The sequence below is a fragment of the Oryx dammah genome, unplaced genomic scaffold, assembly GCF_014754425.2.
Source record: "Oryx dammah isolate SB20612 unplaced genomic scaffold, SCBI_Odam_1.1 HiC_scaffold_25, whole genome shotgun sequence".
NCBI lineage: Eukaryota > Metazoa > Chordata > Mammalia > Artiodactyla > Bovidae > Oryx > Oryx dammah.
The window spans coordinates 67,215,934-67,238,769 of record NW_024070209.1 but is presented as its reverse complement, the minus strand read 5'-3'; the positions used below and the strand labels follow the sequence as shown (position 1 = coordinate 67,238,769).

The window sequence follows — 22,836 nt, the reverse complement described above, 5'->3', positions numbered from 1 at the left end:
TTCTTTGGAACTCTGCATTCAAATGGGTAATTGTTCCCTTTTTTCCTTTGCCTTTCTTGCAAACTTACACAGGACTGGAGAAACAGACTCTTGGAGGGCATCAACAAACCTTGAGCATACCAGGACCCAGGAGAAAGGAGCAGTGACCCCACAAGAGACTGACACAGACTTGTCTGTGAGTGTCCGGGGAGACCTTCAGTTCAGTTCAGTCGCTCAGTTGTGTCCGACTCTTTGAGACCCCATGAATCGCAGCACGCCAGGCCTCCCTGTCCGTCACCAACTCTGGGAGTTCACTCAAACTCACGTCCATCGAGTCAGTGATGCCATCCAGCCATCTCATTCTCTGTCGTCCCCTTTTCCTCCTGCCCCCAATCCCTCCCAGCATCAGAGTGTTTTCCAATGAGTCAACTCTTTGCATGAGGTGGCCAAAGTACTGGAGTTTCAGCTTTAGCATCATTCCTTCCAAAGAACCTTATTACCCAGTAGAAACTAGAGCCTAATGAATATTAGGCCTTATTTGTACTCCAGTGGTGATAACATATTTCTGTTGAAAGTGTAAATTCATAATAACTTTTCAAAAAGCAATGCAGTAATATAAACCAAGAATCTTAGAAATATTTATAATCTTAACCTAGTAAACCTACTTATAGAACTTTTTCTTAAATAATAACTTAAAATGCAGACAAAACCTTTATATGAGGAAAGTCACTATATTACTGATAACAAAAATGGAAATGCCCTAAATGTCCAACAGTAAAAGAATATTTAAGCAAATTATGAGGCAAGCATAAGTCAGAATATCCTAAAGACATGTAAAATTATATTTATGAAGAATATATTGTAATACTAAATGATAAAGAAGACAAGGAATTTTTGTATAGCAATTTCAACTATATGTTTAAGAAATAGCCTAGAAAAAAGTACACCAAAATATTAACAAGTATTTATTAAGGGTGAGGATATAGGTGATTTTTAATCTTTATATACTTTATTTTCCAAATTTTCTGCAAAGACCATATATGCTTTTATAACCAGAGAAACAATTTTCTTTAAAAAATTGAAACTAATTGATGCTTTCTAACTGTGGTGCTGGGACTCTTGAGAGTCCCTTGGACAGCAAGGAGATCAAACCAATCTTAAAGGAAATCAACCCTGAATATTCACTGGAAGGACTGATGCTGAAACTCCAGGACTTTGGCCATCTAAAGTGAAGAGCTGACTCATTGGAAAAGACCCTGATGCTGGGAAAAATTGAGGGCAGGAGGAGAAGGGGATGATAGAGGATGAGATGGTTGGATGGCATCATCAACACAATCGACATGAGTTTGAGCAAGCTCCAGGAGTTGGTGATGGACAGGGAGGCCTGGTGTGCTGCCGTTCATGGGGTCACAAAGAATTGGATAGGACTGAACAAATGAACAACAACAATACATATGTAATAAATTTTAAAACAACTTCAAATCCTATGTGACATTTAAAACATAACATTTAAAAATCAGATCCATAGGAGAATTGAAAACCTTAATCCTTTTTTCCAGTTTAGTAAAAATTACCTGGGTTTTACGTGTCTCTGTCATTTCTAAGTGTGAGACTTTGCTACAGAATGGATGTTTGTGTCCTTCCTAAATTCATATGTTGAAATCCTAACATCCAATGTGTTGGTATCTAGAAGTGAGGGCTTTGGGAGATGATTAGGTCATGAAAGTGTAGCCCTGATGAATGGGATTAGTGTCCTTATAAAAGAGAATGCACAGAGCTCCCTACTCACTTCTGCCATTTGACGATACAAGAAAACTGACCAAAAACAGGGTCCTCACCCAACCACTCTGGTACCCTGATCTCTGACTTCCAGCCTCCAGGACTGTGAGAAATCAGTATCTGCTGTTTGTAAGTTACCCAGTCTCTGGTATTTTGTTATAACAGCTTGAATGGACTAAGACAGACTTTGGATGAGTTAACTAATCACCAATTCTGGGTCTCCCACAGCTTCAAAGTCTTCTTCATTTTCCATGAATCTACAAATCACATCTGTTAAGTTTCATTTTAATTTCCTTTTAAGGCAAAATTCCTTTATTCATTTGTTTCTGAAACTACTATTCTGAAACCCAATGCATTTTAACATTAATGTATTTATTATTTACAAATCATCACATTTCAAAACAAATTTGAGGCAGTAAATGTTAGTAAACTAAATATTAGTTTAGTAAACATTTAGTTTACTAATTAACTGTTTCATCTTTTAAAACATTTTTTTGTGGCAAAAATACACAAACAAAATTTACCATTTAAATAATTTTTAAGTTCAGTGGCTGTAAGTACATTCACATTTTTATACAACCATCACCACCATCCATCTCCAGACCTTTTTCTTTTCCCCAACAGGGACTCCTGTTAAACAGTAACTCCCCAATCTTCCCTACTCCCAGCTCCTGGTAACCACCATTCTACTTTTTAACATTGTGATTTGACTCAAATAGGTAATTCAACATCGTTTAGTTTTAAGCCCTAAGTAAATTTCTTCTCTATCTTGGTTGAGAGCTCTGCTAGTTTGAAAGAGCTAACTTTAAAAAATCCAAATGGGACTTCCCTGATGGTCCACTAAGAATCCAGCTGCCGGACTTCCCCACTGGTTCAGTGGTTAAGAACCCTCCTGCCAGTGCAGGGGACATGGATTCCATTCCTGGATGGGGAAGATTCCACATGCCCCGGGGCAACTGAGCTTGAGCACAACTACTGAGCTCTGCTCAAGAGCCTGTGCTCTGCAACAGGAGAAGCCACCACAATGAGAAGCCTGAACACCTCAACCAGATAGTAGCCCCCACTCACCACAACTAGAGAAAGCCCGCTTGTAGCAATGAAGACCCAGCACAGCCAAAACTAAAGAAATTAAATAAACAAGAAGAAAAAAATATCCACCTGCCAATGCAGGGGACACAGGTTTGATCTCTGGTCTGGGAAGATCCCATATGCCCCCAAACTCTAGAGCCCACATGTCTCAACTGCTGAGGCCCCATGCCTACATCAAAGAGTAGCACCTGCTCTCTGCAACTAGAGAAAGCCCATGCATAGCAACAAAGACCCAGTGCAGTCAAAAATAAATAAATAAATAATTTTTAAAAAGTTCAAATGTTTTTTTCCATGGAGGTGACATTTATTTACATCCCCTGGAAGAGGAAATGGCAACCCACTCTAATATTCTTGCTTGGACAAGTCAATGAACAGAAGCGCCTGGTGGGTTACAGTCCATGGGGTTGCAAAGAGTAGGACAAAACTGAGAGTGCACACAATACATTCACATATACAATAAAATGCATAGAGATACTTTAAAATATACAACACTTTACCTGTCTATTTTATGTGAATGCATATGTGATAATATATTATCAGCATGATTATAAAGTCATGAGACTCATGTGCCATTTTATTTTGAAGTCATGTTATACCCTAAATGACATACAAATCTATACGCTGTGATTCACTATGTAAAAAGAATACCTTTGTATAGAATAAGACTGGAAAGTAAGAATGTAGGAAAAGAAAAATGGCTTACTTTTAGAGTGGTATAATTTTTGCAATGTGATCTTTTGAAAAAAATTATCAATAGTGTTATCAAGTTGGAGAACACATAGTTTTTGTTTGTAAGAGGATAGCAGAAAATAGATATTAAATTCACAGATTAATAAAGTAGAGGAAAAAGGGTTGATATTATTTTATATTTTAATGTTCCTAGAAAATCATTCCCATAAAAACTTTTCCCAAGTCCAACCAATTTAAATGTGGAAAGCATATTTTTTCCTCTCTGAAAAAAGATACAGAAATAATTGACTACCACTATAGAAAGGCTGATCCAGAAAATGTACATTATACTTTTACGCATCAGGTACATTTTCCTTCATTATTTTGCCCAGGAACAAAAACAAATGGAAATAGATTGCTCTTATCAATTCATAATCCTCCATTTCTATCACAATCACAGTTGGTTCCCATTGATTACGCATCAGAATAGAAATGGAAAAGAGTGAGATGGTGCTTTTTGCCAGTTTCTCAGCTGACTTTCTAAAGAAGAAAGTTGTATATGGGTGGATGGTATAAGAACTTGAGATGTTGAAAAGGCAGAAAAAGACAGCAGAATCTGTTTCTCATTGGCACAGAGCCCAGATTATCCTGCTTATCTGAAATTAAGCCCAAATCCTAAAATTTTTGAATACCTGCTGTCAGCTTCCTGCAAATGGGCCAGACTTCCCAGAGAATGTTAGCTAGAGTGCTGACCGAACTAGGGAACACAACAGAGGCTGGCACACACCACATCACCATGTAACTGTTTTCATGTCCTACCAGCAGCTCACTGATGTGCTGACAATTTCTCAGGTCGATTCAACAAACACATCTTGGATGCCTTCTTTGTGCCGGGCTCAGTATGAGAACCATAGCAGAAAGCTGGCTAGGGGAGTGTGTGAAGGGATCCAGTGTCCCTTCCTCTGGCCCCAAAGCCCTACTGGCTAACCTTAGGGATGACACAGAGCAAAGAACATCGGCGTGGGCCAGGTTCAGTGCAGTCTCCTGTTTCCATGAATGCTTCAATCTGCAGGGAGGAAGAACTGCAGCAGAATCCTCGCCGCCTACAGTCATGATTGAGGCTAGGCCCTCTGAGCAAAGGAGGAAAACATAGAGAAGTCAGCTCCCACCAGGAAGGCAGGGATCAGTGTGTCTCTCCTTTGCATTTTTTATTGTCTCTGAAAAGATTTATTATGTATGCCAATTGATCATATAGAAAAAAGAAAATAATATACTGAGTACCATATATTTACCACCAGCTTCATCTCACATTCCCACCACCAGCTTCATCCCACATTCCCATAAATATTTCAGTCTTTTTTAAATGTTTCAGATTTTTTAAAAAGAAATAAAGTAATAACATGGTTGGAACATGAATTTCTTCTCCAATCCATTTCCTTCCCTCAAAGGGAAAGTGAAAGTGTTAGTTGCTCAGTTGTGTCTGACTCATTGTGCCAACTCTTTGCGACCCCATGGACTGTAACCTGCCAGGCTCCTCTGTCCAAGGGATTTTCCGGGCAAGACTACTGGAGAGGGTATCCATTCCCTTTGCCAGGGGATCTTCCTGACCTAGGGATCGAATCTGGGTCTCGTGCATTGCAGGCAGATTCTTTACTGTCTGAGCCACCAGAGAAGCCCTCTGTCCTCAGGGGTAACTATTATTCTGAAAGTGGTCATTCACTGGCATGCTTTTATACTATTTCTATACATGTAGGTTATCACAAAAATATTGTTTGATTTTTGCAGTTTTTGAAATGTGTATATTTATATAAATGAAATTAAAATGTTCTTTATTTCTTAGAGAATTTTTTTCACTCAGTAATGTTTTACATTCAACAGTTTTGATCCATGTAACTGCAGTTCATGAATATTCCACAATTTATCTCCAATCTGTAAGTTTCTAATTGCTTTGTTCATAATGTGATTTTTAAAATTTATTTATTTTTAATTAAAGGATAATTGTTTTACAGTATTATGTTGGTTTCTGCAAAACATTTTGTTTGCTATTAAAAAGAATGCTTTAAGATCATTTTCCACTTGTTTCTGGTCACACGTACAAAATTTTCTCTAGGATGTATACCCATAAGAAAGAATCACTGAGTGGTTATTTTGTGCATCTTTAACAGAAAATACCAAACTGTTCTCCAAACTTGCCCAATGTACAGTCTCAAAAACAGTGAATGAAAGTTCTAACTGCTCCACATCTTCATCAACACTTGACAGTTTGTAACATTTTAACTTTGTACCAATCTGATAGCTGTGATAAAAAATATCTTACTATGGTTTCATATTGCATGTCCCTGATTATAAATGAGATCAATCATCTTTTTGTGGACTGATTGAAATTCATATTCTTTGTCCTGTTAAATGTCATGTCATGTCTTTTTCTGCATTTTTCTATTGTGTTGAATTTCTCTAGTTGATTCATAGGAGTTCTTTACATATTCTGGATCCTAAACTTCTGTTACTTGAGTTGCAGATATTTTAATTGAGTTTGTAGCTTCTCTTTTTACTCTCTTTACGGTATTTTTTTATAAACAAAAGTCATCGATATTAATGTCATCAAACTTATCAATCTTGTTTCCTAAAGGTTTATTTTTTTGTGTGTTTCATTTAAAGAATCTTTCCCACCCCAAAGTCATAAAGCTCTTCCACTCATTTTTTTCTAAATATTTTATACATTTGCCCTTCACACTTGAGTCAATTCTGAATTAAATTTTTATGATTGGTGTAAGGTAAAGGTCCACTCCACTTTTATTTTTTTCTACATAGATAACCAGATTTCCCAGGATGAAATACTCTTTCCTCACAGGGTCAATAATGTATTAAGTTTCCATTTATCCTTTGGTCAGTTGGACTATTCTACCAATAGTCTCTTTATCTATCATTGTGCCCACAATGCATTATCTTCATTACCAGCTTTATAATTAGAACAACAGCGCTTCAGGTTTAGGGTGGTCCAGCTGCAATCCATTTTGGCATTTGTCTCAGATTTGTCACTTTTTGAAACCACATACTATTATTAATAATTGCATTATAATATGCTAGAAGGGGTTTGGTAAACTCATGAGTTTATACTTTGGGACTTCCCTGGTAGTTCAGTGGTAAAGAATCCTACTGCCAATGCAGGAGAGGTGGGTTCAATCCCTGGGTCGAGAAGATCCCTGGAGAAGGAAATGGCAACCCACTCCTGTATTCTTGCCTGGGAAATCCCATGGACAGAGAAGCCTGGGGGCTTCAGTCCATGGGGTTGCAAAAGAGTCAGACACAACTCAGCAATTAAACCACCACCACCACACTTTGCACTTTAGTTTCTGCCATCTCTTGTGTGTGATGCATCAGCAGCAAGAAGAATTCTCACTGCAACGCATGGTTAAAATTGAATATAACAAGCAATAATCTGGTTAGCTCTTTTCCCAATCCTTTCCGGAGGCAATGTAGCTGTGAATTTTCTTTCAAGAACAACATGCTGGGTACTTACTGATAAAATCAGGCCAGGACAGTGAACTCTGTGTGACCTTGGGGGGCGGTGGGGGAAATATTAGATGTGGCAGTCCCTGAGGATTATTTGGCATACCACACAATGGTGCCAGGCCTGCTAGGCCACCAGTTGGTAGGAAACCTGGGAAATTCCAGGTTAGATTATGTGAATTATGTGCAGGAAATAGAGACTGAACAGTGCTGCAATAGAATGTATTGAAAGTAGATTGGACACACTTGTCACAGAGGTTTTGACATTCATTGCACGATATAATATACTATTGTTTATTTATGCTATTGTTTGGTAACACTTTTAACACTGTTCAATAAGATCTTTAACAAAAATAAGTTCAAAGGAAAAAAAAGTGCATGTTTAATAAAAATTCAATACTTCTAATTTCTCAAGAAAATATATGATAAATGTATAACTTCATAAAATGTAAACATTTAGCATCCCACAAGGCATGTAGTAATATCAGTGACCACATGAAAACCAGCAGATACAACTGCTACAGAGGCATCTCATTCAAAAGATGAAAGTTGAATATAGTATAAAAGTCTGTGCCTGAAGACAATGACTTTCCATGTGCAGATGAATTTTATATATCATTCTGTGATATATTTCACAGAGACCTAATTCTCTTTTCATTGAGACCTAATAGCTGTTCTAAATTAATTTTTATATTATATAATTTTAAAATAATTCCATAACCAATCTAGACATAATCATACATACAGAGGTAGAGAGAGACAAAAATTGAGAAGACTATTCATCGAGTGGTTGTGAGGGTCATTATCATATTTCTTTACATTCATTTTGTTTGTCTATTCTGATTTGTTTCTTATATGTTTCTTAAATAACAATAGAAGAAATTTTACTTTAAGAGAGGGAATGACAATTGAAGATGAAATGAACTATATGGAGTTTATTTAACAGATAAATATCCCTGGGTTGGCAAGATACCCTGGAGAAGGAAATGGCTACCCACTCCAGTATTCTTGCCTGGAGAATCCCATGGACTGATGAGCCCGGCCGGCTACAGTCCATGGAGTTGCGGAGTCAGACACGACTTCTCGTTGTGTTGTTGTGGTTGTCGCTCAGTCATGTCCGACTCTTTGCAACTCCAAGGGTTGCAGCATGCCAGGCTTCCCTGTCCTTCATCATCTCCTGGAGCTTGCTCAAACTCATGTCCACTGAATTGGTGATGCCATCCAACCATCTCATCCTCTGTGGTGCCCTTCTCCTCCTGCCTTCTGTCCTTCCCAGCATCACGGTCTTTTCTGTGAGTCAGCTCTTCGCATCAGGTGGCCAAAGGCATGACTAAATAACAACAACAACAAAACAATAATAAACACAATTTTGTGTTCTGTTAATGCCCCCCAGTAAGGACTCTCCGTCTTTACAGGCTTTGCCATGTAACTCTGTAGTCCCCTCCTCCCCTGACTATGGGTTTGGCCGCATAGCTTACCTAGGCCAGTGCAATGTTAATAGATGCCAACAAGTGGGGGTTTAAAAACATTTCTTTCATGTCTAATTATTTTAGGCATACTCATTTTATATTCTTTTTTAGATTATCAGCCTAATATTTCAGAAATTTAGGGCTTTAATTCTGCTTTATGTCTCCTGAGTAAGCTCCTGTTTGATTTCTTTTTTGTGTATTTTATCCTCTTTTATTATAAAAACTCTATTTTGCCTGGATTGACTTTATTCTATGAGAACCTCATGTGCCCTTAGGGTAAGTATCATCCCTTTAGGATGTTACATTTGCTTCCATAAGTGCCTCAGGGTTTTCCACTGGCCCAGGGTCAATTTTTATGTTAATTTCTTAACTTAGGGATTTCTGGACTTCCAAGGTAGTGTTAAGTCAAAGTCAAAACTGCTGTGAGAAGCAGGCCTGAGTTTTCAATGTTTCAGTGAGAACATTTTTCCTTAACCTGTGTATGGGCAAAGGAATATGGATTTCCTTGTTACCTCCCTGTGCTGCTGAGCAGATTTTCTTCTACTATCCTTTCACTGAGGGTGCTACCCTCTGGCAGTTTCAGCCTCTCAGAGAGATTTCTGTTCTGGTTTCCTTTCCTGGTCCAGGACATGTCCTCTATTCTGGTCCTGAACCCTGTCCTCTATTTTTGCATATGCCTTGAAATCCAAGTCCCTAACTTAGGTAGTTCCCTCTAACTCTCCCACTACTCATTTGCAATAGTCGCTGGAATCTTTTCCCTCAGATTTCAACACCTGCTTCCTTTCTTATTATTTGCAGACTTCTCTCTTTCAAGCTCACCTATATTTTTAAAGACTTTTTCCTATATTTTGTCCAGCATTTGTAAGTATTTGTAACGGGAATTGTTCCACTATAAATACTGTTGCTTTTTAACCTATTACTTTTTTAACTTTTGAAAAATGTCTTAGTAGCATAAGTAACTGCAGAAAAGTTAGGGACCAGAGGGAGAGGGGAAAAATGTGGGATGTTCACTATGGAGGGACTTCCTCAGTGGTTCAGTAGTCAAGAATTTGCCTGCCAAGGTGTGGAGAAAAGGGAATCCTGCCAAGGTGTGGAGAAAAGGGAATCCTGCCAAGGTGTGGAGAAAAGGGAACCCTCTTCCACTGTTGGTGGGAATGGAAGTTGATACAGACACTATGGAGAACAGTATGGAAATTTCTTAAAAAACAAGGAATAAAACTACCGTATGACCTAGGAATCTCACTACTGAGCATATACCCTGAGAAAACCATAATTCAAAAAGACACATGTACCCCAGTGTTCACTGCAGCACTCTTTGCAATAGCCAGGACATGGAAGCAACCTAAATGTACATTGACAGATGAATGGATAAAGAAGTTGTGGTACATGTACACAATGGAATGTTACTTAGCCATAAAAAGGAATAAATTTGAGTCAGTTGAACTGAGGTGGATGAACCTAGAGCCTGTAACTGAGTGAAGTAAGTCAGAAAGAGAAAATGCATATATATGGAAATTAGCTGGTGGAGGAAATGGCAATCCACTCCAGTATTCTTGCCTGGAAAATTCCAAGGACAAAGGCGGCTAGAGGGCTACAATCCATGGGGTTGCAAAGAGCTGGACTACTGAGCGACTGAGCATGCATGCATGCATGGAATATAGAGAAATGGTACTGATGAACTTATTTGCAGGGCAGGAATAGAGCCGCAGACATAGAGAACAGTCTTGTAGACATAGCAGGGAGAGAGAGTAGCACTGAAACATATACATTACCATATGTAAAATAGATAGCCAGTGGGAAGTTGCTATATAACATAGGGAGCTCAACCAGGGAGCTCAACCCTGACAACCTAGAGGAGTAGGATGGAGGGATGGGAGGTAGGTTCAAGAGGGAGGGGATACATGTATACTAATGGCTGATTCACACTGGTGTATGGCAGAAACCAACACAACACTGTAAAGCAATTATCATTCAACTAAAAATAAGTTTAAAAAAAGAAAAAGAAGTGAACTGATAGTCACTCAGTTGTGTCCAATTCTTTGCAACCCCATGGACTGTAGACTGCCAGGCTCCTCTGTCCATGGGATTGGGGTGTGGGATTGACCCCTGGCCGGGAAATTAAGATCCCACATGCCCCGGAGCAACTGAGCCTGCACTCCACAACTTCTGGAGCCCATGTGCCACAGCTAGAGTCCGTGTGCCACAACAAAAGATCCTGCATGATGCAGCAAAGATCTTGTGTGCTGCAATTAGGACCGGATGCAGCCAAATAAATAAATATTAACAACAACAACAACAACAAAAGAATCTTCATTGTGTAGTAATTCAACAGAAGACATAAATTGTAAGCCAAAGGGAATGTGGACATACAATTTTAGGAAAATTAATTCAAGATTTTTCCATTTGCATACCAGTTGTGTCCTAAAATTGACCTGCCTACGGAGAAGGCAATGGCACCCCACTCCAGTACTCTTGCCTGGAAAATTCCATGGACGGAGGAGCCTGGTAGGCTGCAGTTCATGGGGTCGCAAAGAGTCGGACATGACTGAGCGACTTCACTTTCACTTTTCACTTTCATGCATTGGAGAAGGAAATGGCAACCCACTCCAGTGTTCTTGCCTGGAGAATCCCAGGGACGGGGAGATCTGGTGGGCTTCCGTCTATGGGGTCGCACAGAGTCAGACACAACTGAAGCGACTTAGCAGCAGCAGCAGCAGCATGTGCTGACTCTCTACCGGCCCTTTCACAGTAGTCTTTCTCCCACTTTACAAATGGAAGGCATAGGTGTCATCATTTACCTCACTGGGTGAAATCCTCCAGAGAGCCAAACAAAAGGACTATGGGAAACAACTGGTTTGGGAAATATCTTATTACTTTTTTTATTTATCTATTTTTTAAATTGAAGAATAATTGCTTTACAGAATTTTGTTGGGAGTCACCAAATGCATGCTCTAAGGTTTTGTATGTTATAGTTATTTCTGTTGAAGGTAAAGCTTGGGGTTAGAAATGGAATATTTTGTTTCCATTGGGATATATCTAAGTCAGTGTGAATGTAGGAAAGGAATGACAATTTTCATTTAATGACTTTGCCTCTTCTATTGCTCAATGATTGTCAAGGATGCATCATTTTAAAAATATTTTTTAATTGGAGGGTAATTGCTTTACAATATTGAGTTGGTTTCTGCCATGCATCAGCACGAATCAGCCACAGGTGTACATATGTCCCCTTCCTCCTGAACTCCCCCTCCTATCCCCCTCTCCATCCCATCTCTCTAGATGGTCACAGAGCACCAGGTTGAGCTCCTCGTGTCACACAGCGAATTCCCACTGGCTATCGATTTTACATACGGTAATGTATATTTTTCCACGCTACTCTCTCAATTTGCCCCACCCTTTCCTTCCTCCACTGTGTCCACAAGCCTGTTCTCTAGGTCTGTGTGTCCATTGCTGCCCTGCAAATAAGATCATCAGTACCATCTTTCTAGATTCCATATGCATGCATTCCATATGCAAATAATATACAACATTTGTCTTTCTCTTTCTGACTTACTTCACTCTATAATAGGCTCTAGGTTCATCCACCTCATTAGGACTGACTCAAATGTGTTCTTTTTTATAATTGAGTAACATAGGATACATCATTTTTTAGGAGGAGTCCCATGAGGGGAAAGCAAAGAAAGCATTGGTGAAAAATATTGAAGTCTATAAGCAGCTTTTTAAAATCCAAGCAATTCTTTTAGGAAACTCTTAATAGTTATCCTTAGAATATCTTGGCTGAAATAATTTGTCTGTTTTCTGGGACTACGATATATGATTTTAGATGAAGATTTTAATTTGTTTAAAATTCAGTGTGAATCAGTATGTTAAAATCTATTTTATAAAGCAGCTATAGCCAATCTTTATCTTATTTCATCTAATTATTTAATATTTCCTAAAACTGACTACAAACAAAAACTAAAAGTAGATGTCAGCTGCCAGGCCAATTAGTTTTATACTTTGGCCACCTCATGTGAAGAGTTGTCTCATTGAAAAAGACTCTGATGCTGCGAGGCATTGGGGGCAGGAGGAGAAGGGGACAACAGAGGATGAGATGGCTGGATGGCATCACTGACTCGATGGACGTGAGTCTGAGTGAACTCCAGGAGTTGGTGATGGACAGGGAGGCCTGGCGTGCTGCAGTTCATGGGGTCGCAAAGAGTCGGACACGACTGAGCGATTGAACTGAACTGAACTGAAATATATGGTAGTTTGTCTGCATTCTATACCTTAAAAGGAGTGATGGAATAGTTTCATTTTTAAATGACAGTACTTATAAGATGGCATAAATTATATCCTTTGTAATTATTTGGACTTGTGATGAAAATTCTTATATGTCAGCTTTAAAATAGATAAAGGAATTTAGGGTTTTTAAAAATGAACTTAGTGATTATGTTAGTGAAAACATTTGAAGACTACTATAATAATTCCCAAGAAATGCATGATATTTCACAGATGCTCCTAGCAGAGGGTTGGCTGAAAAACTGTTGATTTTTCCCATTGTCTGATCTCTGACTTCTTGTTAAATCTGCCAGGACTATTTAGAAAATATTTGCCAAGAAGCACTTAAACTCTGAAGTTTCTAATGAATTGAAGCTACTGCTGCACTCAATAGTTTATTTAATAATCATGACCATGAATCATATTTTATGACTCCTCATTGCGGTACGGCTGAAGACTGAAGCCTGCTCTCAGAAATACCCTCTTGGGGGAAGACAGTCACTGGAAGGAAGTCTCAGAATGGGGCAAGTAGGCAAGACAGCATGTCCAATTATCAGCCAATTTCCAAGAATGGTTTAGGAAGTGGCGGGCAAAACTATAATTGCTGGGCTATCTTATCAGGGGCATGGGGCCTGGAATTTGGAAAATAGGGTAGCAACTAAACTACTATTACACTCAGGAAAAGACAAGTTCAGGAGGTCATTTGAAAGGCATACCACAGGGTTCTACCACCAGGGAAACCTATGGAGGAGGTGACCATATGTTCCTGTTTGCCTGAGAGTCCAGATAGTATCTGTTGTCCTGGCATATTTATTCAGTTCAGTTCAGTTCAGTCACTCAGTCACATCCGACTCTTCGCGACCCCATGAATCGCAGCACTCCAGGCCTCCCTGTCCATCACCAACTCCCAGAGTTCACTCAGACTCACATCCATTGAGTCAGTGATGCCATCCAGCCATCTCATCCTCAGTCGTCCCCTTCTCCTCCTGCCCCCAGTCCCTCCCAGCATCAGAGTCTCTTCCAATGAGTCAACTCTTCTCATGAGGTGGCCAAAGTACTCGAGCTTCAGCTTTACCATCATTCCTTCCAAAGAAATCCCAGGGCTGATCTCCTTCAGAATGGACTGGTTGAATCTCCTTGCAGTCCAAGGGACTCTCAAGAGTCTTCTCCAACACCACAGTTCAAAATCATCAACTCTTCGGTGCTCAGCCTTCTTCACAGTCCAACTCTCACATCCATACATGACCACAGGAAAAACCATAGCCTTGTTAGACGGACCTTAGTCGGCAAAGTAATGTCTCTGCTTTTGAATATACTATCTAGGTTGGTCATAACTTTTCTTCCAAGGAGTAAGCATCTTTTAATTTCATGGCTGCAGTCACCATCTGCAGTGATTTTGGAGCCCCCCAAAATAAAGTCTGACACTGTTTCTACTGTTTCCCCATCTATTTCCCATGAAGTGATGGGACCAGATGCCATGATCTTCATTTTCTCAATGTTGAGCTTTAAGCCAACTTTTTCGCTCTCCTCTTTCATTTTCATCAAGAGGCTTTTTGGTTCCTCTTCACTTTCTGCCATAAGGGTGGTGTCATCTGCATATCTGAGGTTATTGAGATTTCTCCCAGCAATCTTGATTCCAGCTTGGGTTTCTTCCAGTCCAGCGTTTCTCATGACATACTCTGCATATAAGTTAAATAAGCAGGCTGACAATATACAGCCTTGACATACTCCTTTTCCTATTTGGAACCAGTCTGTTGTTCCATGATGCTGTGATTTATAATAAGAAATATATACTTGGTCTGCATCCCTGCTTAAGGCAAAGAACTCCTAAAACCATTGGAATTTCCTAAGAAATAAGACAAAAGAAGTAACTTGATAATCACAATAAATCCCTTTCAATCATATCTGAGTTTATATTAATGAAGTGACTTTTGGAAAATTCCTAAGGATGTGGGCTGGTTGTCAGAGGAAACAATTGTGTGATTGGAGGACTGGAAATTTCAGTCACCCTGTCCCCTTCCTTACCCACTTCTTGGTAGGGGATCAGGGAAGGAGGTTGCAAGTTGAATGATTGCCAATGGCCAATGATTCGATCAATCATGCCTATGTAATGAAGCCTCCATAAAAACTCAAAACCTGGGGTTCTAAGTTGGTGAACAGCCAGCTGTAAGACAATGGTGTGAGAGTGGATGACGCTCTAAGAGAGGGCGTGGATGCTCTGAGCCCCTTCCCACATATTTTGCCCTATGTGTCTCTTTCATCTGACTGTTCCTGAGTTATATTCTTTTATAATAAACTGATAAGCTAATAAGCAAAATGTTTCTCTGACTGCTATGATCTGCTCTAGCAAATTAATGGAACCCAAGGAGTGGGGTCACTTAAACCTTTGATTCGTAACCAGTCAGTCAGAAGCACATGTGATGACTTGAACTTGTGATTGGCATCTGAGACAGGGGTTCCAGTCTTGTAGGACTGAGTCCTTAACCTGTGGGATCTGATGCTATCTTCAAGGAGATGGTGTCAGAGTAAAATTGAGCAAAATTGCAAGACACTTAACTAGTGTCAGTGAATAGGTGGTGAGTGGAAAAACCCAACACATTGGAACTGGAGGTGCAGAATCATATCCCCCTTTTCATTTCCAAAGTGTTTCAAATATTCTGTAAATTATATGTAATTTATATAGTATAAATGTTTATTCTTAATTTCTGTACTTATCTCACCACGGACCAGTCAATGGGCTGGTACTCATCTGTAGAACACACACTCTACTGCTGCTACTGCTAAGTCGCTTCAGTCGTGTTCGACTCTGTGTGACCCCATAGATGGCAGCCAACCAGGCTCCCCCATCCCTGGGATTCTCCAGGCAAGAACACTGGAGTGGGTTGCCATTTCCTTCTCCAATGCATGAAAGTGAAAAGTGAAAGTGAAGTCGCTCAGTTGGAACACACACTCTAAGCATCATAATTCTAAAGAGTCAGAATAAGACTCTAGGAAGACATCTTAACTGTGAGTGTTTGAGTGCTCACTTAGGCAATCAGAGCTGAAGTTCTGAGACCAGAGTCCTAGAGTTAATGCCTGTGTGAATGAGATATATCTTTCTGTTGTTCCCTAGACACAGATCACATACCTAAAGTCAAAATCCAACTAAGAGGTTATGGACTGATGGCAAAAAGATCTCAAGGATACATCTCAACAACTGAGCCTGAATGCTGCAGCTACTGAAGGCCACGTGCCTAGGAGCCTAGAGCCTGTGCTTCGCAACAAGAGAAGTCACTGCAATGAAAAGCGTGCACTGAAACAAATAGTAGCTTCCACTCTCTACAACTAGAGAAAAAGCCCAAGCAGCAATGAAGACCCAGCAAAACCAACCAACCAACCAAACAAACAAACCATGCCATGCTCTTTTCAGGCCAGGTGTTGGCCAGGCAAATGAGTGTTGGCCTCCTTAGAAAGGATTAGGCCATGTTCAGTTCTGAGCTTCCCTGGTGACTCAGAGGGTAAAGCGTATGCCTGCAATGCAGGAGACCTGGGTTCAGTCCTTGGGTGGGGAAGATCCCCTGGAGAAGGAAGTGGCAACCCACTCTAGTATTCTTGCCTGGAAAACCCCATAAATGGAGAAGCCTGGTGGGCTACAGTCCATGGAGTCACAAAGAGTCGGACATGACTGAGTGACATCACTTTCACTTTCTTTCAGTTCTGAGCACTAAGACTGTGAAGCCCAATGGCAAGAAGCAGGGGTTGGAATCTGGCATCCACAGGCTGTCCAGGAGTTTGAGATCAACTTGGAACTCAGGGCTCCACTAAGGAAGCTGAATACAACAAGAGCCAAGAAAATGAAGTTGGTGGTGGTCAGGAAGCTATTACAATCTTTGTTCCCATTCCTCAGCTGAAATCTTTTCAGAAAACCCAAGTCCAGTTAGTACGTCAACTGGAGAAAAAGTTCAGTGGGAAGCATGTTGTCTTTAGTGTCCAGAGGAGAATTCTACCTAAGCCAACTCAAAAAAGCTGTACCAAAAAATAAGCAAAAATATCTCAGGAGCTGCGCTTTGACAGCTGGGCACAATGGGATCCTGGATGACTTGGTTTTTCCCAAGTGAGATTATGGGCAAGAGCCAGCTCCTAAAGGCTCATTTGGATGAAGCACAACAGATAATGTGAAACACAAAGCTGAAACATTTTATAGTGTCTATAAGAAGCTCATGGGCAAGGATGTTAATTTTGAGTGCCCAGACTTTCAGTTGTAAACAAAAATGACTAAATAAAATATTCACAATTAAAAAAAAGAGTAAGTGACTCAGTAAGATGGGACAGGGATTCTCATACTGCTCTCCTGGACTATTTCAGGAACCTCAGTTTATGTTTTATGTCAATTATAACAAGTACATCTTAGTTCAATTCTTTAATGTGTCCATTTCAGTGAATACAACAGGTTTCCAAAATGAAAACACTGAGTCCCAGTTTAAGAAGGCATCTGGCTAGGTGTCCATTAGCTTCTCCCAACAACCCATAAAATACCTTAAAGAAGTAGTTTGATTCTCTCCCCGACACTGAGCAACCCGGTGACTGTCCTCTCCAGCTCTGGAAAGAGACTGGAGGTTTATATCTGAAAAGGGTAAAACAAAGGGCGTCTTCTCTGGAAAATACACAGCAAAGAGGAAGGCCAAAGTACAGCCCTGAAGCTGAGCAGATTAGGGGATGGTTGTATGGTGCACACGGGCTCCTTTAGGACCCTCTCCCAACTGGATCCTCCAAAACAGGGTACCAGGTCTTCACCCACCAGGCAGGATATTTGAAGTATCTTCTCTGGGAAAATCTGACCAGCCTAGTTGTAAAGAAATGGACTCTAGATATTTAATATTAGATGAAGAGACTAAGTCAATCAAAAAAATAGTAAAAGACAACTTGAAGCAGAATATGTATGGAGAAGAAGACTTTAAAAAAATCATTAATATTTGAGGAGATATTATGTCCATGAAATAAGAACAGGATTATATCAAAATGTTTAAAGAACAAAAAAAGAGCTCTTAACATTTAAAATATGATAAGCAAATATTCAGTGAAATAATTGAAAGAAAGTGGTGAGAAAATACTCCAGAAAGCAAACTCAATCCAAAAAGAGAAAGAGAAAAGAAAAAAAACATTAACACAGAGAGATGGAAAATAGAAGAGCAAATTTAGGAGGAGAAAACAGAGTGATGAAGTCACCAATGAAACAATTTAATAAAAATTTCCAGAACTGAATGATACATATTTTCAGAATATTACTAAGGACAAATAGAATATCCTGTAAGGAAAGAGAGAGAGAGAGGTTGATTCACTTACAAAGAATCAGAAAGGTTTTATACTGTCCAAGTACAAATCTGGAAGCTAGAGGATAATAGAGCAATATCTTAAAATTTCTAGAAAAAAAATTTTCTATCTTAGAGTTTCATACTAGTCAAATAATCAGTCAAGTGTCAGAGTAGAATAAAAACAAGTCAGGCATAGTAATTTTCCAAAAATTTACCTCTGTGCACTGTTCTGGAGAAGGTACTAGAGGTATGCTCCATCAAAATGAGACGATAAACCAGGAAGAAGACATGGGATAGAGAAAAGAAAGGCTCAAATATAGGAGAAAGGCAAAGGGAATTCCTAAGATGATGGTGAAAGGAAATCATAGGATGGCACCTAAGCCAAATTGAAGTAAATCAGAAGGTTCCTAGAAAGAAAATGAAATGGATAGAAAACCTAATGTGAATAAACATCTTGACAGCTGGTTAAGAGTTTGAATTAGTAAGAAGGAAAAGCTAAGGAAATGAAAAAAAAAAGAAGACAATTATTAATGCTAGGAAAACCAAAAGGTTATGTGAGAAAAGAAATAATGATATCATATAGCTCATCTGTGAATAGTGTTTGAAAGTGTTAGTCACTCAGTCATGTCCAACTCTTCGCAACACCATGGATTGTGGCCCACCAGGCTCCTCTGTTCATGGGATTACCCAGGCAAGAATACTGGAGTGGGTTGCCATTTTCTTCTGCAGGAGATCTTCCTGACCCTAGGAACAAACCCGAGTCTCCTGCATTGCGGGCAGATTTTTCACCATCTGAGCCACCAGGCAAGCACCTTGTGAATGGTGTTCACTTATTAATGATAATGTAAACACTGTCTATTAAATCTAACCAAAATTATGATATAGTTATACTAGAAGATGGACATGGGAAGGGTAATTAAACTTGGAAGATGCTGGAGGAAAAAAGAAAGCAAAGTTCTTTCTGTACCACAGTGGGAAATCAATAGATTAGGACAAAGAGTAAAAAGTCTAGGAGTAGCAATAAAGATATATTGCTTAAATACAAGGAGCTGACAATCAAAATAATCAGCTAAGAGAAGTGAAAATAATTAATTCTTGGAAGGGAGAAATAGAGTAAAGTGAAGAAGAGTGCTGTTTTTCACAACAAACTAGAGGGAACTTGATGACTCTTTACACCAAATATAACTCTGACATAAATGAAACCTTAAAAAGAAAACTAAAGCAAATAGTAAACAATTATAATTTAGCATATAATAGAAGAAAACTTCCATGAGGTAAAGAAATACCTTAATCTGCACACATATTTAAAATAAACTATTACATAGACAAGGTTTCCCCGGTGGTTCAGCAGTAAAGAATCTACCTGCAATGCAGGAGACACTGGTTTGACCCCTGGGTCAGGAAGATCCCCTGAAGAAGGGAATGGTTACCCACTCCAGTATTCTTGCCTGGAGAATCCCATGGACAGAGGAGCCTGGCGGGCTGCCGTCCATAGGGTCTCAAAGAGTTGGACACAACTGAGCGACTTAACATGCATGCACGTATTACATAGACCTATCCTTGGGAATTTAAAATTTTAAGGATAAAGAATCCTACATTAAAATTTACTGCAAAGAGACAAAATTAGAGGATAATGGAGAAATTTCTAAAGGTTTGAGGAAAAAAATTGTGTCCAGGAATTCCATGGCAAACCAGTGCATCTTTTCTTTCACTTTTAAAAGAAACAAAAAGACATTCACAGACAACCTTCAAAAGCATATCATTCTCATATTTCCAGCTGAGAGATGACTCAAAAAAACCCTCAAAGATTATGTTATAAAAGAATATTTTGGTGGTATTTAAATAAAGTGAAAAATTTCACCAATATATTTTAAAATTGTGGTTTCAAAACAATTCAAATGGGGAAATCTATTACTGAAAGACAAAGTAATAATTTCATAATAGTAACAACTAACAAGGTGAAATAGATGTGGAAACAGTGGAAACAGTGTCAGATTTTATTTTTTTGGGCTCCAAAATCATTGCAGATGGTGATTGCAGCCATGAAATTAAAAGACGCTTACTCCTTGGAAGAAAAGTTATGACCCACCTAGATAGTATATTCAAAAGCAGAGACATTACTTTGCCAACTAAGGTCCGTCTAGTCAAGGCTATGGTTTTTCCTGTGGTCATGTATGGATGTGAGAATTGGACTGTGAAGAAGGCTGAGCGCCAAAGAATTGATGCTTTTGACCTGTGGTGCTGGAGAAGACTCTTGAGAGTCCCTTGGACTGCAAGGTGATCCAACCAGTCCATTCTGAAGGAGATCAGCCCTGGGATTTCTTTGGAAGGAATGATGGTAAAGCTGAAACTCCAGTACTTTGGCCACCTCATGCGAAGAGTTGACTCATTGGAAAAGACTCTGATGCTGGGAGGGATTGGGGGCAGGAGGAGAAGGGGATGACCGAGAATGAGATGGCTGGATGGCATCACTGACTCGATGGACGCGAGTCTGAGTGAACTCCGGGAAATGGTGATGGACTGGGAGGCCTGGCGTGCTGCGATTCATGGGGTTGCAAAGAGTCGGACTCGACTGAGCAACTGAACTGAACTGAACTGAACATAAGGTGAAAGCTTTTTCCTGGAATTAGGAATCTCTGGTTATCTTAGCTTCTGTTTTTGTTTTTTTCCTTTTAGTAGTCCAACACCTGTGTAAGTGATTCCTTGTATTTAATACCTTCTTTTTGAAATACTTAGCGTGGTTTCTGCTTTTCTGATTGAACCTTGACTTATAAAGTTAGTAAATGACAGGGCTGAGATTCAAATCCAGTAGTTTGACTCCAGAGTTTATACTCTTATTGTTATTTATATTATTCTAAGCTCTTAAACACAAAACAAGAGAAAAAATTGAACATGACTTTAAATAATCTTTGGGATAAAGAGGGACCAAAAATTGTAAAACGTAATTAGAGTACTTAGATCTTAAATAAGGATTAGAGAAAAATTAAAACTTCTGTCACACATGAAAGCTCTATTTATTGTAAGCAAAGCTTTCAGCTTTAAATAGTTGTATTTTGAAACAAGAAAGAAAAAGCAAATACACCAAATATTTGTCTAAATAGTTAGAAACATAAAAATTAAGTAAATAAATAAATATAACATAAAATAAACCAAGGAAAAGCCAAGAGAAAAATGAAATGTAAACACAAGTAGAAAATATGCAGGACTCATGCCTGTTTTTGCTTATTATTTTATAGAATCTGAGAAAATTTTCCACTATGTAGAAGGACCTCTGACCTCAGAGGTTTTAATGAAGTATTTTCTCTATCAACTAAAACTAGTCACACACACATCCATAGGTTATATACATGCATACTGAAAATGACAGGAAGAATATCCATCTAACTGCTGTAGAATTGACTTATGAGTGGAGTTAGGGTTGGAGAAGGCGGGATCAGACCAAGAAGAATGGAAGGCAAAATATAGAGGCAGGGTGAAATCACAGACTGTAGCCCACTGGACTCCTCTGTCCATGGAATTCTCTAAGCAAGAATACTGGAGTGGGTGGCCATTCCCTTCCTCAGGGGATCTTCTTGACCCAGGGATCAAACCTGGGTCTTCTGCATTACAGACAGACACATCTGAGCCACTAGGGAAGCCCTTTCAGTAATGAAATTAATTATTTTTATTCTTCTTCTTCCTCCTGCTTTTCATTTTCCTGCTTTTCTATTTCTAGATTTTACAAAATGATCATGTATTATTTTACCTGGAAAAAATTTTTTTAATAACCCTTCATCAAAAATTCTAAAAGCCTAAGATCAACCTGGGGGAACGTGTTTTCCATGTATGTGACAACAGGTTTTAATGAACATTATTAATACATAAAGAACTGCACATCTAATCTTGGAGAAGGCAATAACAACCCACACCAGTACTCTTGCCTGGAAAATCCCATGGATGGAGGAGCCTGGTGGGCCGCAGTCCATGGGGTCTCTACAAGTTGGGCACGATTGAAGCAATTTAGCAGCAGCAGCACATCTAATCTAAAGTAGTCACTCAGACAATTTCTATTTATCATTATCCAACATTTTTCTTGACTTTGCTTATTTACTGTGTTTTGCTTACCCTGATCCTAATGTAGGCTCTTTTACAAGCAGAAAACTTGTTTATCTTGTTCCACATCATATTGCCTATGCCTAGAACAGTGCCTAGTATATGGGAGGAGTTCAGTACATACCAAATGAATCAATAAAAGAGGATTTGCAATCAGTTCTTAAAAATGAATGCCCCAACAGAAAAATTGACATAATTTAAAAATGAAATATATATAACCAATAAGTTTTAGGCATAAATTCTGTAAGGAATGAAATATGTCTACCTATTTGTCATTATATTTCCAGTATCTAGCATAGTTTTGGCAAGAAATAGGTGCTTAATAAAACAACAAATGAATAAATGAGTGAACCTAACGTTAAAGAAAAAATTTTCATGACACTTGTCAAAGACAGTAAGGAAGACTTATTCAAGAGGGACTATTGCAATTAAGATTTGGTACTAGGGGAGAGAAAGCGAAAGTGAAGTCACTCAGTGTCCGACTCTTTGCTACCCCATGGACTGTAGCCTATCAAGCTTCTCAGTTCATGGAATTTTCCAGGCAAGAGTACTGGAGTGGGTTGCCATTTCCCGATCCAGGGATCAAACCCAGGTCTCCCGCATTGTGGGCAGATACTTTACCATCTGAGCCACCAGGGAAGTCCGGTAGGGGAGGGAGACCAAGCTCAAATCCAAACAAACCAGGAGAAGTGGAGGTTTAC

At 39.2% G+C, this 22,836-nt stretch overlaps 1 pseudogene; it reads left to right on the top strand.

The window, feature by feature from the left end:
* Positions 1–17,059, top strand: part of LOC120852274 — a 32,749-nt pseudogene extending 15,690 nt beyond the window's left edge.
* Positions 17,060–22,836: the final 5,777 nt, after the last annotated feature.